Source organism: Portunus trituberculatus, chromosome 18 (assembly GCF_017591435.1).
Source record: "Portunus trituberculatus isolate SZX2019 chromosome 18, ASM1759143v1, whole genome shotgun sequence".
Classification (NCBI taxonomy): Eukaryota; Metazoa; Arthropoda; class Malacostraca; order Decapoda; family Portunidae; genus Portunus; species Portunus trituberculatus.
The window spans coordinates 14571737-14588485 of NC_059272.1; the positions used below are offsets into that span (position 1 = coordinate 14571737).

The 16749-nt window shown below is 43.5% G+C and overlaps 1 protein-coding gene across 1 annotated transcript in view; it reads left to right on the forward strand.

Moving 5' to 3' along the window:
- The first annotated feature begins 793 nt into the window (after positions 1-793).
- The window catches only part of LOC123505418 (metalloreductase STEAP3-like), a 42373-nt gene continuing 26417 nt past the window's right edge, over positions 794-16749 (forward strand). Inside the window, exon 1 of the mRNA XM_045256659.1 lies at positions 794-915. The gene's annotated coding sequence lies outside the window, so the exon portion shown is untranslated. The remainder of the gene's footprint in view (positions 916-16749) is intronic.

Sequence of the window (16749 nt, forward strand, 5' to 3'; positions counted from 1 at the left end):
GAGGATGAGGAAAAATACTAAATGAGGGAGATCAGGAAGGGATGTGGGGAGAGAAGGAGAAAGGGAAAAACGTAGCGAGGGGACGATAAGGAGATAAGAAGCTAGAGTAGAGAGAGAGAGAGAGAGAGAGAGAGAGAGAGTGGGGAAAAATAATGAGGCAACGAGAGAGGTAAGGAGAAAAATTTGAGAGTTGAAAGTAGGAAAATATTATAGGAAAACTTTGAGCGGAAACAATGCAATCAGTGCGAGAGGGAACACACAGGAAGAGAAAAGAAGACGCGGAATATCACGAACGGGAAACACGAAGGGAAAAAAATGGAAAAGTAAAACGAAATAAAACGAGAGAGAGAGAGAGAGAGAGAGAGAGAGAGAGAGAGAGAGAGAGAGAGAGAGAGAGAGAAATATAACGTTCCATAAGCGACAGGAGAACAGTAGACTTGGGTTACACAACTTCCCTGCTGCCTCACCTGTCTTGCCCTTCCCCCACAAACCCCACCCGCGCCACTCCCCCGCCCCCAAGGCACACCTGTCCCCTGCGCACTCGTTCACGCGTGCTGGCAGAGAGGAGGCAAGAAAAGTCACCCAATGGCATCTTTTCTATCCAGCTTTTAACCTTACATAAACAAAGACAAAGCATTGGAGACACTGACATTCCACAGAAGCGATCTAAACTAATGAGCAGGTTAAAGGCACATCATGACTCACTCTCACGACTTGCAGCAGGAATGAATCACAGGAAACAAGCTTCTCGGAATAATGACGGAACGAAGGAAAGTTGAGGCGGCGTGTGGCAACTAGACGAGTCAGTGCTCAACCTCAGGAGGTCGAAGGATTGGAACTCCAGTCTCCGGAGAAGGTTTAGTGAGGCAGAGACAGTGGTGGGGGAAGGACCGTCTGCCACATCTCCTGTCTGACGTGAGTGACCCACCCGCAACTCTCTCTCTCTCTCCTATCTCTTCGCCCGGGCGGAAACGCCTCTCTAATTCTCTACCTGCCCTGCCACACCTGCCCTCGTCTGCCTGGGGTACCTTGAGGCGTGTCTGTGCCTTTGCTGCTGCTCTCACTAGTACATAACGTGACGTGCATTCTTGTCGCAGGATAAAGACTGGACTGGACTGAATGCTGCTGTAGAAGTTATTGACGTTATTGTGTATGGAGTGTTCTGGTACAACACTGTATTAGGTATTTGTCATTCTTTTTCCGATCTGTTATGACCAATAGATGTGTTGAGTGGCTCTCCTGCACCTGTCATTGGTATCCTGCTGCCTACTTATGTAATACTAATCAAAGCGCCACGAGGTGAACAACACGAGCGAGTTCCTGGTTTGTTGACCGATAAGTACGTATTCTGTGTCTTGTTTAGGAGAATAAGAATAAGAAATTTACTAGATTCAGAAAAAAATTACCCATATCTTAATCTTTAAATCCGTGCTCGTGTGAGTTCCTGGTTAGTTACCCGACGAGGACCTGCTTGGCGTCCTGATCGAAAGGACAAGAACATAAGGAATATCAAAGGAAATAGATTCTGAAAACCTCATTTGCTTCTGTATCTTAGCCCTTAAAGATGTGTTCAACCTCTTAAGCCAAACGAGGACCCAGTTTGTGTCTTCCAGAGGATAAGAATAGGAAAAGGTTAAATCAGGAAAAAAGTAACTTGGTTTTCATAAATTGGTCTTAAGAGTCATGGTGGAAAAGGTGTCTGGTCACGAAGAGATTCCCGGTTTGCTGTCTCCATGTGTGTGTGGGTCAGGTGGAGCTGAAGGGCCGCGCTGCCTGGCTCGGGGCGACTACTGATGGTGACAGATGGCTGCATGTGTGGCGGCGTGACAGTGCTCTTAGTGAAATGACAACCACAGATGTCTACTAAGAAACATTTCTGCTCTCTTACCACAAATATTTTCAATGGTCACATGGATGAGTAGCCGAGTTATCAAGAGCGTTTCCCCAGTTCCCAATGTAGAAATTATCATTCGTCACTAAAACCGTGAAAACATCAATAAACACCCATGTTACTTTAATTAGTGCCTTTTGAAAATAGACGAGATAACGCCGTCAATGATTTTTTCCTATCTAGTGTCAGACACAGAAAACTCAAAGATATACAATATATATAAGACGTGGCAATACTCACTTGTAAATGACACTCAGGCATATCCATCACAATATTCGTGTTCTTGTTTCCCTCCATAGCGTGGCCACGTGGCAAAAGTACATCAGCTAAGGTCGCCAGCGTGTGTCGTGAGTGCGTGAGTGAAGGTCGTGGGTGTTTGTCCGCCCTGATAGGTCCCTGCAGGAAGTTCACGCGTCCCGAGTCAAGGTAGCGCCTCGCCACTTCCTGCAAAACCAACCTGCCTTTCTCATTTTTTGTGATGGATGTGGCGGCGATAAGGAGTGTATGGCGTGACGCGTGCTGGACTTTGAACAGCAACGCGGCGCAGCGAGACCAGAATGACAAGAAAGACGCGCCGGAACGAAGACGACCATCTCTAAGTCATGCCAAGCAGTCGGTGCGGCGAGATTATTTGTATTCCTGGAGCTGCAGCGAAGTCTGACTCGGCAACGCGATGCAGCGAGTCCAAGATGAAGAGCCGGAACGAAGGAAAAAACATGAAGACGAACATCGAAGTCATGATAAATAGCCAACACCGTAAAGACTGTTTGCATTCCGGAAGAGATTCTGTTCAAGGTCATGCCATGGTTCCGTAGCATGGCAGTGAAATATTGGGAGAACGCAAGGACGAAAAAGAGGAAGACAGGCATCGGCGTCATGATCAATAGACACCACCGTATACCACTGTTTGTATTCTTAAGGCAGTTGTGTTGAAGGTCACGCTATACGGTCCTCTAGTATGAAGAAAATACAGAGATTAGAACTGTTAGACAAATTAATACTTCGTCTTAACCCCTTCAATACTGGGACACATTTTTACTTTGAGATTTGTGTACGATTAGACCATTTTATTGACATTAGGAAAGATCTAAGGGGATCAGAAGCTAAATAGTCTCAATTTTCACTATTTTAATCCCTACATAAGTTTCTGGAGCTGCATAAAATCACTAAATAGTCACCAGAATGAATACGGAAACGCGTCATGGTACTAAAGTGGTTAAGAGCATCAAAATTACAAAAAGCTGTAAAGTCTCTAGATCAGTTCAGCTCTAGGTGGCGGCATGACCTCCCAGCACACCCTCCATCAAGCGGAACACTGGAGAGATAACAAAGCAGAATGTGTCACCACCACCACAACCTCCACTTCACCAAGAGCATAACGGTGCACGATCAGACCTTTTGCCACGAAAAAAATACACAATGAATAACTTTTTTCCCTTTTCTTCAGAAGCACCGCACGGTGACAGGGAGACGCCCCGCAGAGACAAGAGAATAACGTACATTTTGACTCCCGATCAGGTCCTATTGCTTTTCTCCTCGTGATTTTTTACCCAACTCAAGTAAAGAGAAACGGACAAGAGAGTGATACAAGCAATGTAAAAAAAACAATGCCCAGGAAAAGTAAAGGAAGACTTGAAGAAAGATCTGTGAGGTAAAAGGAGAAGAAGGAAGGAAAAAAGAGGGAGGCAAGATAAAGATGTGAAAGTGAGATGAGTAAGAAAGCACTGTAAAAAAAAGAATGCCCAGGAAAAATAAGGGAAGGGTTGAAGAAGGATATCTGAGGTAAAAGGAGAGGAAAGAATAAAGAGGGAGGCAAGATGAAGATGGTGGGATAGGGTCGCGTAGAGAGCAGATAGGTCAAGGAGTCAAGGTGGCCGGGGTCTCAACTGAAGGGGAAGGGAGGGGGACATTACCTTGGAGCGGAGAGGATCCTTGCTAGTGATCACCGGAGTTCAGCCAGACACGTGTAACCATTATGTTCTGAGCAGGCAAGGCTAGTGAGAGGAGCCAGACCCAATGTATTACCCTGACAAGACATTTTAACCCCTTCAGTATTGGGACGCATTTTTACCATGAGTTTTGGGTATACGATTAGACGATTTTATTTATATTAGGAAGGGTTTATGGAGGTCAGAAGATTAATAGCTAGAGTCTTCACTATTTTAACCCAAATATAAAAATCTTAAGCTGTATAAAACCACCAAATAGTAACCAGAATGAATATTATAACGCGTCATGGTACTGAAAAAGATTGTGCGCCGTGGTAGCTCCTTTAATCCACCCTTTAAACTTTTATCTTGCCGTAAAATCATAAAAGCTGATGATAAATAACTTCTGTGGGAGTGGCATAATGAAAAAACCTGTTTTTTCACCAATTTTTCTCCTTTATACGACTGATACGTAAGATTAGAATAATAATTGAAATAATGAGACAAAAGGCCAAGGAGAACAAGAAGGATGTGAAAGAATAGGAGGAGAAAGGGACAAGGAGAAGGAGGAGAACAGATGGGGAGGAGGAGAAAGCCAGCATGTCCTGAAGAACAAAGAGAAGGAAAATAAGGAGGAGTAGGAGAACAAGGGATAAGAAAAAGAGGGGGAGAGAACAAGGAGAACGAAGAGGAGGAGGAGGAGGAGGAGGAGAAAGGGACAAGGAGAAGAAAGAGAACAAATTTTGATGAGAAGGAAGTCAGCAAGTCGTGAAGAATAAGAAGAAGAAAGAGGAGGAAGATGAGGAGAACAAAGGAATAAGAAGGAGGAGAAAACAAGAAGAAGGAAGACGAGGAGGGGGAGGAGAAAGACAAAGGAATTAGGAGAAGGAGGAGGAGAGAACAAGAAGGAAGACGAGGAGAAGGACAAAGAAATAAGGAGAAGGAGGAGGAGAGAACAAGGAGAAGGAAAAAAAGGAGGAGTAGGAGAGGGGGGAGGAGAAAGGGACAAGGAGAAGAGAACAGATGATGATGAGGAGAAAGCCAGTAAGTCAGCCAGTCAGCCAGTCAGCCAGTCAGCCAGTCAGCCGGCCAGCCAGTCGACCTCAACATCTCGCTGCTCACTAACTCTTACCTTTCCCTGTTTTTTTTTTTTTATTATTATTTATTTATTTATTTATTTTTTTTTTTTTTTCTCTCTGGCAAGTAGAGAATCTCAGTCCTCTGCTACTGAGACTCAAAACTGGTTACCTTGCGCACCTGACTTTTCCTTCCTGCTTCACTCTCCCTTCATCCTGCCTGCGTCTCCTACACTGCCTCACCTTTCCCTGCCTCCTCTCCTTCTCTCGCTTCATCTTTCCTGCTTCTTTTTTATATACTACACCTTTCTCTCGTCTCGTCTCGTCTCATCGCGTCTCTCTCTCTCTCTCTCTCTCTCTCTCTCTCTCTCTCTCTCTCTCTCTCTCTCTCTCTACACTTTTACACCTTTCCCTGTCTTCTCAGTTCCACTCTGCCTTCCGTGGTGCGTCCGTTCTCTCGCTTTCCATTCATGCCGCGCCCAACACACCTCATCTCACTACTCTCAGCCTCCTCACAGATTCTCCCACGCATGTTCTTTCAGTAGGACTCCTTGACATTCCATCTTCATCTTGTCATACGTGTTGTCGTTTCTTTTTCTCTAGTCACAACCCGGAGGTATATATTACTCATCTTTCTTCGTATTCTATTCTATTTTTTTCTGTTTTCTTCCTTGTTTTATGTTTGTGCGTGTTTGTCCTTTGTTCTTTATGTCTTCCTGTTCTTTTTTTTATATATATATATTTTTTTTTTTCGTTGTTTATTCTTTTTTTTTTTAGACTGTTTCTGTTCCTTTCTTTCCTCATTCACTCGTGCAGCATTTATCCCACTATCTCCTCTTTTCTGCTTGCCTTCCCTCCCTTTCTTCCTGCCTCTTTTCCACCTTCCATTCATCCTTCCTCTTCTCCATCCCTCCCTTCATCACCACCTCCCTCTCCTTCCTCACAATTTTCTTCCCTCTTTCTACATACTTTCCTCTAGTCACCAAATCCAGTAGAATCCTTCCTTCATGTCTTCCTTCTTTCCCTCTTCCTTCTTCCTTCTTTGTAATAAAGCCTTAAATAGCCAAGTCCTGCATATTTCTTCCTTTTTTCCTTCCCTTCCTCTCCCTGTGTACAATTCCTCCTGCAGGTTCCGTGACTCTCAGTTCCTTACTCAGAAACGCTTTGCTCTCTCACCACGACTATTTCCCAAGGCCATAGAGATGATCAGCGGGGTTTTCAAGAGTGTTTCTTTAGTTAATAATGTAGAAATCTTGTCAATCTGCCTCTAGAACTGCAAAAACACCTTAAAAAAGCTGTGTAAATTTAGATAAAGCCTTTTGAAATAGAGTTGAAGCACAGAAGTGGTTGAGAATACGAAGTGAAGAAGGAACAGGTGCGCAAGTCTCGTGATGCGCTAATGAATTTGCATAGTATTCGTATTTGTCGACTTTGTTTTCACTGATTAGCGCGTTTGCATGGTTCACTGGGGACGCTGCTTGGAGGAGGAGGAGGAGGAGGATGGGTGAAGGATGTGTTCAGCCGTGTCCATTCGTGCAGTTATTAGTGTTCACTCTTGGATGGAGAATGGAAGGCCACTTGTGAGCTGCTGCATTATTATCATTCTCTCTCTCTCTCTCTCTCTCTCTCTCTCTCTCTCTCTCTCTCTCTCTCTCTCTCTCTCTCTCTCTCTCACACACACACACACACACACACACACACACACACACACACACACACACACACACACACACACACACACACACAATTCGTTCTTCTCTTTCTCCTCTTCATTCTGGCACGCAAACAATTAAGAACATTAGCTGCTTTACATCACCAATATAACGTTCCCTTTGCTTATCTACAGCTTGGGCTTCCCTCTCACTCAAGGTCGCATTTAAACCCAACACCCAAACACTCACACAAACACACACACACACAGACTCACACACACACACACACACACACACACACACACACACACACACACACACACACACACACACACACACACACACACATACGCACACACTTTCTCTCTCTCTCTCTCTCTCTCTCTCTCTCTCTCTCTCTCTCTCTCTCTCTCTCTCTCTCTTACGTACACATAAACAAACATGAAGAGTCTTTAAGTATACAGGATTTCCCGAGACAAGTGGCGCATTAGAGAACAGCAAGATTAACCAAAGCAAAATATCATAAAAAAAAACCCTTGATCTGAATTAAAACTCTATTGTAAAAACATTTCCATGACGCACTAACACTATTTTAAAAGGTTCTAGTTAAAAGTACACGGGTTTTTCAGGCCGTATTAATGGTTATAGTGACAAATTAAGGGGATTTCTGCTTTATTAACTCCTTCAGTACTATGACATATTTTTACCTTGATTTTTTAGTACAATCTACGGGGTCAGAAAACTAATGGACACAGTCTTTACTATTTTAATCCCTCACATACATTTCTGAAGCCGTATAAAATCATCATATAGTAAGCAGAATGAATATGGGAAAACGTCACGGTACTGAAAGGGTTAAAAGATAATATTCTATAAAGAAGCCGACCAGTCATCTATGTGGCCTTAAAAAAAATAGTCGTGCTGAAAGATCGAGTAAAGTGCTTCTGAATACGACCCTTAGGTAAAGCAGACTCTTACTCATCACTCCTGCTAAGAACCATCACGTGAGTCATTCGCTAGTTACTCAAGTGGGGGAAGTCAAACCACACAGCACTTACGAGAGGCAGTGAATGATTTACGGCGAAGCGTGACAAGGCTAAGAGGAGACGAAGGGGAGTTTTGAGGCGTGAAGAGCAAAAGTAGCAGCATCAGCAGCAACCACACAGACCAAGCATGTCAAGGCAAAGATGACGGTGTTTATGTATGTGTGTGTGTGAGAGAGAGAGAGAGAGAGAGAGAGAGAGAGAGAGAGAGAGAGAGAGAGAGAGAGAGAGAGAGAGAGAGAGAGAGAGAGAGAGAGAACAGAGAAACCACCATCACCATCACCAATACCACCACCACCACCACCAATACCACCACACCCACACCACCACAACCACCACACGGCGTGAAAAGAAGCAATCACTACCTACCAAGCGTCGAAATCACCCATGGACCTGAAAGAAAACCAAGGCAACAAAAATAAAGACGAAGAAAACGGATGTAAACAAGACAGCCCTCACTGGAACGCTGACGAGAAGCTTAAAGAGAAGAGAGGGAAAAAAAATGAAAGAGAAGCGATTTGGGAGAGGAAAAGGAAACCAGAAAACATGCACTTAAAACCAACACAAGTCTAAGCAACATCCTGGAAACGCATTTAGTGTGAGAAGGAACCCGTGAACAAATGTATATAAGGAGGAAAGGAGATGGGAAGGTATACGGGAAGGTTGTTGAGTGAGGAAGGAAGGGAGGAAGGGATGGGAGGTATGTTGGGGTGAAGGATAAACGGGAAGGGTCACTCAGTGGTTAGAAAGGCTGAAGGTATGATAAAAGGGAGGCTGTGAAGGGGTGAAGGATGGAAGATTAACCCCTTCAGTTCTGGGACGCATTTTTACCACGAGTTTTGGGAATGATTAACACATTGATTTACATTAGGAAAGGTCTATGGAGGTCAGAAGATTAATGGTCAAAGTCTTCACTATTTCATTCCCCACATAAGTTTCTGAAGCTGTGTAAACCTGCCAAATAATAACCAGAAGGAATATGGAAACGCGTCATGCTACTGAAGAGGTTAAGGGAGAGAGTCTGTAAGTGGGGTGAAGGAGGAAGTAAGGACGGTGAGGAAGGAAAAGGTTAAGTATGTGAGTGTTATTGAGGTTCTCCGTAATGATTACATAAAGGATTGTAAAGGAATTTTTTTTCATGTGAGAGGGAAAAACTGTCCAAGGGTAATCTAAAACAAGAAAAAAGACCTTCTTTGCTGCTAGTTCCCTTGTAGGTTCGTTCTGCTTAGTATTTGGTGATTTTATACAGCTTTAGAAACTCAACTAAGGGATTTAAATAGTGAAGACTGTGACCATTAATCTTCTGACCTCAATAGACTGTTCCTAATGTCAATAGAATGTTCTAAACGTACACAAATCTCAAGGTAAAAATGCGTCGCAGTTTTGAAGGGCTTAAAAACACTGTGAGTCAGCTAGGATCTTCTACAGACCTAAAGCGTGACGGGGTGAGAGTGAGAGCAGGACCTTACCCACACTCTCTATGGCAAAACACACGCCAACTTACAGAGGCGGCAGTCATGTAGCGGCGCCTTTTTGCGGGGCGGAGGAGCAAAGTGGAGACCCGCAGCGCAAGTTCAAGGTCAGGAGCGTAATAGCTGGGGGAGGGCGGGCGTCTGAAGGTGAAGGGAAAGGAAAGGAGCAGATGTGCGAGCACGGGAAGGAGTTGGAAGGGTGGAGGGTAAAGTGAAAGCGACGGAAAGTTGAGATAGAGAGAAATGATACGAGAAAGATGAGGTTGGTGTTAGTTTGGGAGGTATTGAATGAGATTGATGGGAATATAGTAAGGGAAATTGAAGTGGCAGGAAGATAGAGGAAGCTGAAGATGGAAGATAAAGGTAAAAGTAATGAACTAAAGTGCTGGAAATGAAAGGTTGTGAGGTTGAGTTACTGGGAAGAGATAAAACAAAGAAAAGCGAAAAGAATGGGAGAGATTCAAGAAGTAACCAAGGACAGCATGACAAAGCAGTTATTATTATTTACATAACGGGAAAAATGTTGCTTAGTTGAGAGCGCCATGAAGACTTGTACTGTGACCAGAATAATTACAAGTATAATGTTGATCTTATTACTATACACCACAAAAGAGCCACGCCTTGCCACGCTTGACGGCAACAAAACAAGTTGTGAGTGAAAGTTTCCAGCGTCAACAGAGCGTAGGCATGTGTCAGATGAGCGGTCGCGTCTCCGTCCATCAAAACAACCCGTGAAAATGAAGAGAAGTAAGAAGGAAAGTAAGAATAAATAACAGCGTTCTTTAGTTTCTTTTAGTTAAACATAGATGACTCACTGAAAGGCACGACCTTGTCTCTTCTACTTACATCGTGTTCCTTCTCATACAAGCTTATCTGTACCACGAGTATGGCAGTATTAACTCCTTCAGTACCAGGACGCTTTTTTGCCATGAGTTTTGGGTGTGATTAGACGATTTTACTAACATTAGGAAGGGTCTATGGAGATTAGAAGATTACTGGCCAGAGTCTTCACTATTTTAATCCCCACACAAGTTTCTGAAGCTGTATAAAATCACCAAATAGTAAGCAGAATATATATTGGAAACGTATCATGGTATTGAAGGGGTTAATCAATTATGCTACAATAACACTAACATCAGACCAGCACGGACAGGCGGCGGTAACCAGTTCCTTCACGCCGCGCTGATCACAAGTGCCCCGTGAGGTGAATGTTCGTGAGACGGAAATCCCAAACGTGACGGAGTGACGTGAGTAACAATGAAACAGACTGCTACTGTTTTCACCCGTGCTTCTTAGTCTTTGAGAGGATTTGGTGTGGTTATGAATGGCGCTGAGATGGATGCCAGTTAAAATCTTGATGTAAGGATTCTCTGTTGTCTTTGTACGAGAAGTTGGAATAGTTAGGAGAGGTATCGTTGTCTTGTTGTGGCCAAAGATACCTATCACTGAAATTAATAGCTGATCTTTTGAGTGATTTAGACAGAAAATAACCATTGCACCTCTAGTTTTAAGACCATCATCCTGTAAAAGAAAAAGATGAACAGAAAAGGTGTATTAACTCCTTCACTGCTACCTGGCACATCATTCATTACACGATAGCCACTTCCAGACCATTTTCCTCCTTTCGCAGCCACTTACAGACATTATACTGCCTGAAAATGAGGAAATTGCGAAGTCTATTTTTTCCTAAAGATTTCTTGGATTACTTCTACCGTTGTGAATTGTTGCATATCGTGTAGTGAAAGGATTAACTTAGTGTGTGCTGGATGTGAAGCGAGGATTGCAGGAAGAGTACACACTACACAGTACACACACAGTACCTCGACACTCACTCAGAAGACACACTCACACAGAAGACAAGGATCCACGGCATATCTATCCCCCCGTTGTGCTTCCGCGAGACACAGTACGAAACCATAAAAGCGGACGACTCATATAATAGAAAGAGGTGAAAAAAAGAAAAAAAAAGTCACGAAGAACAATAGGTTGGAATTAGTGACTGATTTTTTTATTCAACTTTTTTTGCTTCAGTATCTTTAACCCTTTTAGTACTGAGACGCATATTTACTACGATTCTTGGGTATGATTAGACTATTTTCTTTACATTAGCAAGGATCTATGGAGGTTAGGAGATTAATGGCCAGAGTTTTCACGATTTTAATCCCCACGTAAGTTTCTAAAGTTACATAAAATTAACAAATAGTAAGCAGAATGAATATGAAAACGCGTCACAGCACTGAAGGGGTTAAAACCTATTTGTAGAATCACGCGTCAAGAGCAAAGGAAACAACAATAACTCGGCCCGTAATTCAGTGTAAAAGAAAAGAAGCGCAGGATGTTTACAGCACCCACTCAAACACACACACACACACACACACACACACACACACACACACACACACACACACACACACACACACATATAAAGGGCGGGGCGTTGGCCTACCTACCGTGTGTGTGTGTGTGTGTGTGTGTGTGTGTGTGTGTGTGCACCTAGAGGCGGAAATGGGACTGAATGTATCTAATTCCTTTGTGTTTTATAGGTGTGTGTGTGTGTGTGTGTGTGTGTGTGTGTGTGTGTGTGTGTGTGTGTGTGTGTGTGTGTGTGTGTGTGTGTGTGTGTGTGTGTGTGTGTGTGTGTGTACGGCGAATGCAATTATTCATGAAAGCTATGCATATGTACCACGTATGCATTCTTATGAGCAAAAGCAAGCAGGCAGTGGCACGAATACAAACTGAGAGAGAGAGAGAGAGAGAGAGAGAGAGAGAGAGAGAGAGAGAGAGAGAGAGAGAGAGAGAGAGAGAAAGCTGTCGTCCATTTTTCTTCTTTCCTCTCATTTTCTTCTTTCTTTCTTTCCTTTTTTGCATTTTTCCTCCCTCCTCAACATTATTAAAGACTTCATTTTTTATTCTCTTTGTTCCTCTCGTACACAATTATAAGACGAGAGAGACACGAGAGAAAACACCAAAACACCCCTCAGTCTCATCCATGCATGTATACCAAAGAAGCCATAATTCAAACCTGTTTTTCTATACGTTCCACTCTCTCTTCCACCCGCCAAGGAGGAAGAATCATGACCCTATCCCTCTCTACCATTATTCTTACTCCTACGTGCGGTCAGGGACATTAAATTCACACTTAATTCAGCCTTACCGCTCGTGTGAACTGCGGTAAACATTCGGCCGCACGGTACACTCGCGTCTTGCCACTAACCACACGCCTCTACCTCGTGTTTCCTTAGCCTCACTTCAGACCACAATCACAACCGCTGCTTTTTTCCCGAGTCTGCCTAACAACAGTACTTTACTCGCTTTGAATAGAGACCCACAAGCGTTCATTTCTTTCTCCACGCATTTCAATCAGTTACCACACACACGCGAGCACACACCCAGCCAACCACATACTCACCCACCTACTACACACATACACAGCTTTTCCTCTGTCTTTCCTTCGTTTCTTCCTTCACTTGCCATCTCCTTGACTACTCCGCTCAGGTTTCGTCTCTCACTGCGCATTCTTCCTGCTTGCCTTGTCTTCTTCCCTCTCCGTTGTCTGTAGAGTTTCAATGAGAGCGTCTCTAAATATAAACTTTTTATACAACTACCACCATAGCTAGTAAGGGACACACTATACTATACCATGACTTCACTCCACACGTGCTTTCTTAATATCATCGCCTATCAAAGTGCCATATTCAGAGACGCTTCTATTTCACCTCGACCATTTTTTCAAAGACCACAGAGACGATTAGCCGAGTTCTAAAGAGAATTTGTCCTGTTGAAATTGCAGAAAAGTTGTTAACATGCCACTAGAATAACAGAAACATCCTTAAAAAACTGCGTCACTCAACTAGAGCCCTTTGAAAATAGTGAAGGTGCTGTGAGGCGCGGAAGTGTTTCAGAATATGGAGCAAAGACGACAGCAAGAGGAGAGGATGAAGTTGCGTCACTGTGGAGAGTATGCACAAGGAAACATTCATAATCATAAAATTGGATATCCCAGGAGCGTGTGTGTGTGTGTGTGTGTGTGTGTGTGTGTGTGTGTGTGTGTGTGTGTGTATGTGCTGGGGCAGGGAGGAAGGGGGTTACAAGGTCAATGGTGTTGTCAGGGATAAAGATAGGACGGGTGGGAAAGACCGTGCGTCGTAACGATGGCAGATAAAGAAAACCTCTCTATCTACTTTGGCTTTGGTGGTGGTGGTGGTGGTGGTGGTGGTACATGTATACATCCATGGTCCCTACCAGTCCTCCCTGCAACTTCCGCCTTCCGTCCCGTCCTCAGCGACCCAACAATACACACACACACACACACACACACACACACACACACACACACACACACACACACACACGCACACACACACACACACACACACTCGTGTGCGCGCGTATAGATATCGTTTGCAATACTTTCTAAATAATGTTAGTGACTACATACATCTTTAAAACTGTTTGTGAGTTGTAACTCGTGCGAAACTAGACGAAGTGTGACTCGCGTGGTGTTGGTCGCCGTGCTTGGACACTGAGCATGGCTAAAAATGTGCTCAGTGCTCAATGAAAAAAAAAAAAGACTAGGAATCGGTGCCCAGTATTCACGCATGCTCAGCACGTGATTACTCATAGCAACGTCCTTGAGATCCGCAGTCGCGCAGGCGTACCTCCCTTCTGCTTCTTGAATTTGCCTCCCAGTGCCAGTCTGATACGGTGCCAACCCTACTCAGCGAGTCAGTATAAACTCATCTATGATAAAAACACTACGAATCTTTTATTCCTTCCTCTCTTTTCTTTTCATCCTGTCTTTCGTTCACTCGCTCATTTCCCCCTTTTTCCCTCTAGGTTTTCCGTCTTTCTTGACCTTTCATTCCCTCCCTATCATTTTTTACATCCTTAACCTTCATTTTATCCTTTCCTCACCTTTTGTCCTCCCTCCTCTCACCCTTTTTTTTTCATCTCATCTCATTCGTCTCTCCCTCTGGCTTTTCCGTCCTGCCTAACCTTTCTTTCCCTTCCTCGCTTGCACTTCTCGCCGACGACAAACACGACGGTATATAATTCCCCTGGAAGTGTCACCTGCCACCCGCTACCCGGTCTGAGATGAGAGCACTGGCGGCTAGAATAAACACATGTGGCAGGGACCTTGTTTGGATTTCAGAGCTGGGGCGACGAGAGAGAGAGAGAGAGAGAGAGAGAGAGAGAGAGAGAGAGAGAGAGAGAGAGAGATGGGGGGGAGGTTACAATGGGTCACAAGAGGGGCGAACAGTGAAAGGCAAAAAGGAAGTGAAAACATCTTTCTCATTTTAAGTTTGAACACAATAAAATCAAGGGAATCGTGTGGTCAGCTGGTTCTCACGCGGTGGAGGCTTCACGTCACCTCTCTACGTATAGCTTGTCTGTGCATCTGGCGTGACGTGTATGCGATCACCAGTAGTTGTGTTGTGGTGTTATGCGTGGCTGCCTCGTCTCTTCCCACGTTACTAGTTATTCTTGGGTGCCGTTACCGTGGTGGACATTATTTGCTCGCTCATTTGTGTTTACTACGCATGCATATATCCATTACATGACAACTGCTATTCATTTTTACTCTTCAGTACTGCAGTTTGTTTTTTTAGGTAGTTGTCTATCTTCTCATCATTGTATCCCTTATTCACTTGTTTTTTCCATGTTCTGAATGTATATAGAAGACATGTTTTTCCTTGCCACTTCCGATCCCTTCCAAGCTGTGACTAATGTTCGTACTTGTGTATTTTCTTATCATTGTATCTCTTATTCACGTGTTTCTTCTATGCTCTGAATGTATATAGAAGATCCGTTTTTCCTTGCCACTTACGATCCCATCCAAGTAAGCTGTGACTGAAGTCCGTATTCAGAAACGCTGTGCTCTCTCATCACGACAGTTTTCCAAGGCCACAGGGATGATTAGCGAGATTTTCAAGAATGTTTCTCCAGTTAATAATGTAAAAATCTTGTCACTCTGCCTCTAGAACCGTAAAAACATCTTAGAAAACTCGTGTAAATTCAAATAAAGGCCTTTTGAAATAGTGGGGATGAAGCACAGAAGTGTTTGAGAAGACGAGCTTAAAAGTAATGGAGTGAGAGGACTGGGAACCCTCTCCTATGCCCTTTTACTATCACAATGAGACAGAATACATGAGTTGTTTGAAATACCTCTACTTAAGTAAGGGGAATTTAAAAAGGATCAAAGAATAGCATAAGTTTGAATCAGTGTTCGTGTGTTACAAGAACAAAGACTGGCATGGGATTATTAACCCATTCAGTACCATGACGCGTCTTCATATTCATTCTACTTACTATTTAGCGATTTTATAGGGCTTCAGACACTCTTTTGGGAATTAAAATAGTGATGAATCTGGCCATTTATCTTCTAACCTCCATAAACCATTCCTAATGTAAATAAAACCGTCCAATCATACCCAAACTAATGATAAAAATGTATTCCAATACTGCTTGGGTTAAGAAGACATTGGATATGACTGGTAACAATGGAGACTCCTGAGACATTTCATTAATCAAATTCATTCACTGTCCTCACGAAGATCTCTCTAATAACATCCATGGAGGCGGCACAACTCTAAACTCTCATTCCTTTATGCCTCGCTGCTCCTCCCTCCCTCTCTCTCTCTCTCTCTCTCTCTCTCTCTCTCTCTCTCTCTCTCTCTCTGGTTAGTGTATGATCATGACCATCTCTCGGTTCCCAGCAGCTGGCCACAAATTGTCATACACGTAAATGCGTGTTTTGGTAATCGTATACTGAGCCAGCCGGTTGTGACTCCAGAAACCGTAGCGTTGACAACTTTCTCGTGACGAGTAGCGCTTCCTGCTCCAAAGATGTCATGTGTTACTCAATATTCTCCACGTGGTTATTTTGTATGATCTTATTTGTATGTGATGGAAAGAATGCTGTTTTTTTTTTTTTCTTCTTCTGAATGTGACGTCCGTGATTGACAAGTAAAAGAAACCTAAATTTCCACACAGTGATATTGCATGATTCAATTTGTGTTATGTAAGAGAACATTTCCGACTGTGATCTATTTTATCTCATTTTATTCTACTCTTCTTATTTCTTTATCTCCATCTCCATCTTTCCTTTTCTTTTCTTCATATGAGTAGATTGATGCTGCTGTTGTGTAGAGGTTCAGCTAAGCAAAAGGTGCCAAGCTGCCGTATATCAAAAAGAATACTGGGATACTGAGAGCCCAGCCACTAGCGTCTGTTCCCGAGGCGGAGGCAAGACAAGACACTGACTGGCGACTGACCGATTGACCGAACGCGGCGGTGCGGGATGATTGGCGTGTGGGTGGCGGAAACAATGAGGTAGTGTCAGAACTCGGACACTTACAGAATCTGATGTCGCGGATAATCAAAACACGAATTTCTGTGCCATGGTCTCCCGCAAGTTTGTCGGTGTGAATGCGTGTAACAAGAATGTTTCTAACTGTAATCTAATTTTTATGTATGTGGTGAAACTTCCTCACCTTCTGGACCTTCGTGACTAGAGGCTGATGGAAAACGTTTATTCATGACTCGAAAATAATCTATCTTTATTTCTCATCCAAGGAACATCACGCAAACATTTCCTGATTACAGACATTGATGGAATCACCGTAGAGAGTCAGTGTGTGTGTGTGTGTGTGTGTGTGTGTGTGTGTGTGTGTGTGTGTATGTGTGT